Source organism: Anthonomus grandis, chromosome 2 (genome assembly GCF_022605725.1).
Source record: "Anthonomus grandis grandis chromosome 2, icAntGran1.3, whole genome shotgun sequence".
In the NCBI taxonomy this organism is placed as follows: Eukaryota; Metazoa; Arthropoda; class Insecta; order Coleoptera; family Curculionidae; genus Anthonomus; species Anthonomus grandis.
Window position 1 is genome coordinate 13,327,356 of NC_065547.1, and position 9,176 is coordinate 13,336,531.

Here is a 9,176-nt window from a genome sequence, read left to right on the forward strand (position 1 = left end):
AATTATTTCTATGATTTTCTCAATATTTGTTGTGTGTAATTTTGTATTCTAATTTTTTTTTTTAAGCGTTACTATACTAATTGAGAACTATTTACTGTTTTTTACCATTAGTAGTTAAGTATATTAAATTGATTTATCATTTTTGATTTAGTTCTCTAATGCCTAGTAAATACTTCTTTTTATTATTGCTTTTTTGCTCTTATTTTAATTTTTTAAGTTGTAGTTTTATTGTTTGGTACTATTTTATATTCCATGAATATTTGATTCTTTAAGTGTTTGTATAAATGTAAATATAAAAATGAATTAATTTTTTATTTACGAAAAATAAATTTTGTTATATTATTTTATTTATATATAATCTTGTTTTATCTTTTTAATCCAATAAATTTATTTTTTAATCAGTTAGTAAAAATCCATTGTTTTAATAAATAGAATTTACCCTTTAACGCATAAATTGGAAGTTAATTTTTTTTAAAATTATTTCTATTCACTCGATGTTTTTCTCAATAAAAAGCTACTGTACTTCTGGATTAGTATTTATTTATTTTTTACACTATTTAATTAAGTGTATCTAATCAATCACTTCAGTTAATATTAATGTTTTTTATTTCTTATAAATACTAATAATAATTCTTATTTGTTAAAATTTTTGATTTTTTTAGTAAAAAATGTTTATATTTTTTTTAAAAACTTCGTTGACCAGATAATCGAAGCACACCAAAAATTATATCTATAGTGAGTCCAAAAAGTCTGGAAATTATTTATTGATTAAAAAAAATATATAATCAAATCTCTATCTATTAAATAAACCTAAACCAACTGAACTCCCTAAACTTTCTAAGTAAAACTTATCTAATAGTAGAGTAAAACTTATTAGATCTACTCCAAACCATGATTAACTTGTAAATTTTAACTTTTCATAATTTTAAGTCATAAGTCGTAAAAGTTATAAACCACATAAATCAACATGCATTGATCCAAAATCAAATTAAAATCCAAGAAGTTTTCCTTTACATTTTAGAAAAACTTCTTAAGGTGCTGTGCTTTATAGTAAGTAGAAAAATTCAAAGTCTCTTTACCTCGAGACCAACTTCTCGTCATTCAAAATCGATTTTGATAAAAACTTCATAAAGTTATTTAAGGAAACCGTAACTTATAATACATTCACAATTAGACGTCCATAACATAATGTTGGGCGCCCAAGAGTTTCTAACCGCAAGTTAACTGGACCTAGACCAAGTGGTGTAACCAAACGTCAATTTCCTTTTACAGAAATTGGTCTCAATCGATTATATTTATGAAAGAATTAAATGAAATTGCGTATTTTAGGTTAAAAATAAATCAAAAGAAGTGAAAGATTAATACACAAAAAAATTGATTTTTAAATGAAGGTCTCAAATATCTTACAAAAGTGTGATAAAATAAATGGTTTTTTGGATGTTGTTTATGCTAGGAACAACCCATTTTCAGATAATCCAGTCAGTAATAGCCATATAGAAAAAGGTTAAATTTTAAATTTTTAGTCGGTAGCTCATTCTCAAAACCCATTTTATATTAAATTTAGAATGAAAGAATGATTTCTAACCCTTAACTGGTGACCCTATATTTAATTAAACTAATGGCGACCATGAGTTCGTCAGACTCCTAGCTCAAAAAAGCTGTTTAAAGAAAATGTAATATAATATTAAATTTTAACAAAACACCACATATTTATTCAAAAAAAATTAGTTATAAAGGTTGAAATGCGTACATAAATTCTATAACAAAATAATTTAAAATAACATTTTGTGAACTTAAAATTGCTTATATTTTACATAAAAAGTATAAAAAAACATTAAAACGTAAATTCTTCAGGAAATCTGCAAATAAACTAAATAATGGTAAAAATAATTAATTTCGTTCATTCTTAGTGCAATGTATATACAATTTTCAGGAACATTTAAAGCAAACGGATTTCTAACAATAAGTACGTAAATATGAAGTCGCTCCTTAATTTTAATGGACATATCATGCATATTTTCCTATTTCGAGTATTTCTTTAAGTTTAACAACTGCTTCGGCGGGTAGATCAAGAATGCTTCCTATTAAATCTTTTATTTGCTTGTTTAAGCTTAGCATTTGAAATATTCGTAGTAAATGTAAACAGACCAATTCATCTGATAAATTTTCAATAAACTGAAATCGGCTCCATTTTCCGGTAAAAAATTTTTTTCTCTCTTAACTCTATATGTTTCTTAGAAAGTGCTGTAACAAATATGCAGTCAAATTATTTTAGGAATATGTGTATCAATTTTCAAAATTTTATATTGGCTAATTTTTGAATTACAGGCATTTTGTGAAATTTTTAGAAAAAAAAAATCGTCAAAATAAAATTGATTTTCTCATTACTTCATATATTTTTCAAAAAACGTTTAAATATGTATTCAATCAAATTATTTTAGGAATATGTGTACCAATTTTCAGAATTTAGTTTTGGCTAATTTTTGAGTTAATGGCATTTTTGTGAAATTTGTAGAAGAAAATATTATTTTCCGCAATTTTTTTTCTCATTACTCTATATATTTTTTGTAAAATGCTGCTACAGGTATCCAGTCAAATTATACCAGAAATATGTGTTTTAATTTTCAAAATTTTATTTTGGCTAATTCTTGAGTTATGGGTATTTTGTAAAATTATAAGAAAAAATTTACTTCACTTAAAAAAAATTTTTCTCGTTACCAAATTATTCCAGAGATATGTGTACCCATTTTTAAAATTTTATCTTGGATAATTTTTGAGTTATGGGCATGTTGTTAAATTCTTAGAAAGAAACATTAATCTCCTCAAAAAAAATAGTTTTTCTTATTGCTTTATATATTTTTCATAAAATGTTGAAATAGCTATCCAGCCGAATTATCTAAAAATATGTATATCATATTTTTTAAATAATTTTTTGGTAAATTTTAGAGTTATGAGCATTTTGTGAAATCATTAGAAAAAAATTACTTTCTTTATTCCATCAAACTCTTTTTCTTATTACGATATGTACTTTTCGAAAAATTCTAAAATAGGTATCCAGTCAAATTATTCCAGGTATATGTGTAGCAGTTTTCAAAATTTTTTATTTAGCTAATTTTTGAAATTAAGCATTTTATAATAATATAATATAATATAATATAAATATACCTCTTTATTTAGCAAATATGCTATATATAAATTACAGTGGGTTTAAGTAATAAATAAATATTAATACACCTATAAGTAATACAAAACCTATTTAAAATACAAAAATAAAAAGACACCTATTAAACACTAAATATGACTAAAATAAATAAATAAAACTTAACATGTAAATTGGGATTAAAGTCATATTACAATATAAAACTGAAACATAAGGCCTAATAACTAATTTAAAATATGTGCTCTCAGTAAGCATTTAAATCGGTTGAGGTTAACCGTAGCCGATCGATAGTTCTCTCGATCGGCTACGGGTTAACACAGGTTTTTATGTTATTCGGTAATTTATTATTAAACTCTAACAGACCTTTGTATAGCACGGAATTGAGCGTTTGAGTAGTGTTACATTTATAAGATAGTATAAAATCTGTACAATTTCTTGTATTATAGTTATGGACATCATGAAATATTACTAATTCGTCAAAGATATATCTTGGTAAAAGGCCCTTTTTTTAACTTAAATATAAACACTACTCGTTGATGAACGGACAACATATTTAAGACATTTAACATTAATTTAATTGGTATAAAACAGTTTCATTTTAAAATTGTTTTCATTGCCTTATTTTAGATTTTTTCCATCTGGTAAATTTTATATTGAGCAAAACCGCCAATAGAGAAAAGCTTTGGCATTATACAAAGACATCTTGGTAGATACCGACAAATTTTGGCCTTATTCTTGCTATAAATCTTACTAATAAATTTTATATAATTTTTAGAAAAAAAGACATTACTTTTCTCATAACTTTTAATATTTCTCGAAAAACACTACAACAGGTATTCAACAAAATGTTTTCAGGCATATGTATGCCAATTTTCACAATTTTATTTTGACTAGTTTTTAAGTTATGGGCATTTTGTAAAATTTAAAAAAAAACTGGTTTCTTATTACTCTTTATATTTTTGGGAAAATTCTGTAACAGGTATCTAGAAAAATTATTTCAAAAATATGTGTATCAGTTTTCAGAATTTCATTTTGGCTAATTTTTGAGCTATGTACATTTTGTGAATATTTAAGAAAAAAAAACATTACTTTTCTCAAACAAAAATGTTTTTTTGAATATTCTATATATTCTTTGGAAAACTCTGAAACAAGTATCCGGAAAAGTTATTCCAGGAATATGTGTACCAGTTTTCAGAATTTTGTTTTGGCTAATTTTTAAGCTATGGGTATTTTGTGAAATTTTTAGAAAAAACATTACTTTTCTCAAAAAAACTTTATATCTCATTACTTTATATAATTTTCGGAAATTGTTGAAATAGGTATCTAGTTAAATTATTCCAGGAATATGTGTACAAATTTAAAAAATGTTATTTTGGCTAATTTTCGAGTTAGGGAGTAGGAATTTTGTGAAATTTACAGGACAAAAATTGCCTTCCATAAAAATATTTTTTTATTTTAACATCCTGTATATTTTTTTTAAATGCTGAAATAAGTATCTAACAAAATTATTTCAGAAATCATTGTACAAATTTCCAAAATTATTTTTTTTTTTTATAAAATTTTCTGGCTATATTTTAAGCTATGAGCATTTTGTTCAGTTTAAAAAAAAAATTACTTTCTTCCAAATTCTTTTTTTTCAACACCTACATTCTTTGAAAAATACTAATACAGGTGTCCATTTAAGCTATTTGAATAATGAAATTTAATTTCGACTTTTGTTTTAAATAAAAGCGTAAATAAAATTACAGAAGTTTTCCTTCTAAGATTCACGACATAAAAAGTAGCCCTTAGGTGAGATTTTTGATCTTTTTTTTATATAGCCCTAAAAATAAGGTTGTTTTGAAAAAATAAATTAAGTCGATTCTACAGTCTGAAAAATATTCGAAAATATCTTCAGTTGTTTGACAAAAGCCTAAACATGTAGAAATATGTATATAAAATCAATTCCTAGAAAAAAGTCAAAAGCTATTTGTAATTATTACAAAAATGACTTGGAATTAACAGAAAAAGGCTGCAGTTACCATAAAAATATTAAATCTTACACCAAGGTTTCCTCATTAGTTTTTTATTTAAAACTTATTTATACTTTTCTTAATACATAAAAATAGAAATATATAAGGATTTTTGTAAGCATAAAGTAACCACGCCTGAATGATCGCGAAGTCTACAAGATGCATGGTCACTAGTTAAGTTTAAAAATTGACCATGTAAAATTGCAATTACCATAAAAACGACTAAAACCCGACATGATCCTATAAGAATATACATGATTTATTTCACGTCTAGTAACGTAAATCTCTCGTAAAATCTTATAGACTGCGCGAAATAAGATAAAGTGCCATAAACTCGCCGGCTCTTTTTAAAAATGTGCCATTAGGGAAATTAAATTATTAAAATTACGGTATGCATAATGCATTCGGCGTAATAAATATCTGAGGGAATCCGAGCGGGACATAATCCGATTTAGTGTTCATAAACAACCGCGAATTTAAAGGATAGGAATATATTTTTGCATGTTTTAGTTTTAATATAAAAGGTAAAAAGCTTCTTAAGATATTAGAAGTAAAAGGACAGTCTACTGTAAATTCCTACAAAAATCGAGCTATATATTCGTTGCTTAAAGTCATTTTAGAAAATATGGATGATATTTTCGAATTACAATAGGAATAATTTTGACACAATATTTACTCGTGTGCCTAAAAGAAATTATATTATATTATTGCACCTAGGTTATACTAGGCCCGTATGTACAAGAGGAAAGAAAAATCAATTAAGCAGATCTAAATTAAAATTATGATTTGAAAAAAAAATTCAACAAAAATTAATAATCAATGAAATAAAACAAAAATTAAAACAAATCTCGCTAGGTAGCTATTTCCAATGTATCCACTGATGAAAGGATTAGACTATTAATAAAAAATATAATAATTTCATATGCATTTGCAAATAATTAAAACAACAGTAAGACTGTCTAGCAAAAGAAAACGTCAACAAAATGCTGTAATTTTAAAATAATCTAAGATATGTCTAATAGTTAGCAAATATAATTGGCTTACACCTTTAAAAAAAAACTTTTATAGTTTATATAATTTTTTTATGTTTATTGATAGTAAATTGCACATGGTTCAATAATGCGGCCCCAAGCTACATCCAAAAAGATGTTCAATTACTTTTTACTTCTGTCAAGGTCAGATTTAACACAGTCAATAAGATTAAATATATTATAACATTATTAGTACCAACACCCTTTTGAAAATTTATTTGCCAGTATATTTTTTTAAATGGATTGGAATAGTACCCTGGATAAAGATTTAATTTATAGTTTGCAAAAAAGGAACTAGTAAATACAAATGATTATCTGTAATAAGTTTTGACCTATTGTGCTATAATTATAAGATAATCGTCACATTTTACGAAAAGATTTATAGTTGTCATCTAAAATATTGTTACCATCATATTTTTGCTTACTAAAATTTCCAACTTCATTTATTACCTTATAAATCCTTTTATATCATTCTTATTGGCATTGATAATTTCACTGTAGCATTTAGATTTTGCATTATTTATCATTTTTCATAAGTTGATTCTATTGAAGTCTTGCATCTCAGCAAGTGACTTATTTTCTATATTTTAGTCAATTACGTCAATTAGTCAATTACGTCTTCTAATATAAGTGATAATTGCGCTGGTGATCCAAGGTTTAATTTTTACATGTATTTTAATTTAAAATATTTCTTATTTATCAAATATGGCATTTAAAATTTTGTAAAATAAATTTCAATTCATACTGCTTATGGATCTTTTTCTGTATTAAGAGGAGCCTAAGATTCTAGGCTTATTAAGTCATTTTTTTATGGTCCAATTTTGTAAAGTTGTAAATAGATTCGGAAAGGTCAGTTGTGTTGTTATTTATTACTGCTGAAAATAGGATTTAAGTTGGCATTACTTGAATTTTCTTTTACAAAAATATGGTCTATGTAACACCTGGTATCAGTTGTAATTCTGGTAAATGTACTAATGTATGACCTAAAGCTTACCAATAAAAGAGAGGTCAAATAAGTATTTCAAGGAACTAACTCAAAATATCTATATTAATATCACGTAAAAAGTCTGTAAAGTTTTCGTTAGAAAGGCCACCAAAAATGATCTTGGAGTCCTGGAAAATGGTTGGTTCAGATGTGGATGGTATAATAAGCTACTATGTTAAAAGGAAAATCTCCATTTATAATTAAAATTTTAGTTAAAGTCACTTTTCACATTGGTGTTACTATACAGGATGGTCATAAAAAAAAGTATAAATTCAACATCTTGTAAAAATTTTTTTTCTTAAGTCCAAGCGTTTTTTGGAGTTATTCTCACCCAAAATATGAAAACTGAATATTTCTACATAGCTCTATAGTAGGATTTGAATTTATCACGCAAGAAACGACAGAATAGTTATTATCGTTAACAGTTCTGTGTATATTTTGGTAATGTTTCACTAGATTTTGAGTCTATTTTAGTATTTTATCACTAAATTGCATTAATATGCGGCTGATGTTATAAGAAAAAAAAATGGTTAAATAATAATAAATATTTAATTACCTGTATAGGCTAAACGAAATTTGGATGGACGGACGGGTAATGACAGGAAGGAAAAGGGGGAAAAGGAGGGTAGAAGTACGGGAAGTCAAGATTAGAAAATGGGCACAAAAGAAGCAATGGAAAGAGGAAGGGAGAAGGAAGACTTAGTCTGGACGCACACAGAAAGAGCAAAACAGTTTTAGTCAAAAACGTTTTTGACTAAAAGTGTTCCATGTTGTTGTTCCCATGCAAATTAAATGAGTCGACGCGCACTGGTTAGTCGCGTGCTTTTAGTCACGTTTAGGCTCGTTCCGTCATAGTTAGGCTGCTCGACGTCGATCGCTAGATTCTCGTTTTGGGTTAAAACAAACATTGTGCACAAAATTGTTTGCTTTCAGTTTATTATTGGATGGCTGCGCGAGCAGTATGAATTAGTACGTGTTATTTACCTTTTAATTATGGAAGTGGACATAGAAAAACTAATTGTCTTAGTAGAGGCTAGACCACCTTTATACAACTATGAACTAAAAGATCACCATAATCGGGATTATAAATTATGGAAGGACATTTCAGTGGATATGAAAGCAACAGGTAAAAAAATATAACAAAGTAAATTTTAACAGTTTGTTATGACCATGAAGGTGACAACTTAAGTGGCTACACTATAATATATATATACTAATAACGCAAAACGTCTGCGTTTAATTCAATATTTTATTTATTTATAAAAGCAAATTTGTTTTGCCATGGTACAGACCCTTCTGGCGAGTTAAAGTATTGCATAAATGCATAACGTGTTAGAAGTAAAAATAAATGCATAACGTGTTAGAAGTAAAGTCAAATTATTTCTACTAAAGGGTCTCATTAAATGTTTTGAAAGGAGTTGTTTATGCTTCGTCTTCAATGAAAACAAAAGGATATTGTATATTATTAATACTTTCCGATATTTTTCGGGACTCTGGAATATTTATCTCATCCCTGAGAAATAATTTTCCAAAATTTGATTCACTAAAAACCCCACTATCACTATTCCGACCAAAATCACCAATATCTACCGCTATAACCCTCGCAACAGCATCTACAACTGCTTGAAGAATGATGGAATTAAAATGTTTATAATTATAATAAGCCGAACCAGCATTTATCGGGCACTGCATTCGAACATGCTTCCCATCTATAGATCCTAAGCAATTGGAATAGTTCCAAAGTGGCTCAAATTTTTTCGCAATTGCCAACCATTTGTCTGTTGTGGGAGGAGTCATAAAAATTGGTGACAAATTATCCCAGATCGCCTTGCATGCCTCCATTACTATTTGTCCTATAGTCGTTGCACCAACTCGAAAGTAATAATGAAACGATTGAAAGGGTTTACCGGTCGCGAGAAATCTGAAAAAAAATAATAAATTTTTATTTCTATTAGTTGCAGATTGCAAAATAAAATGGAATTCATTGC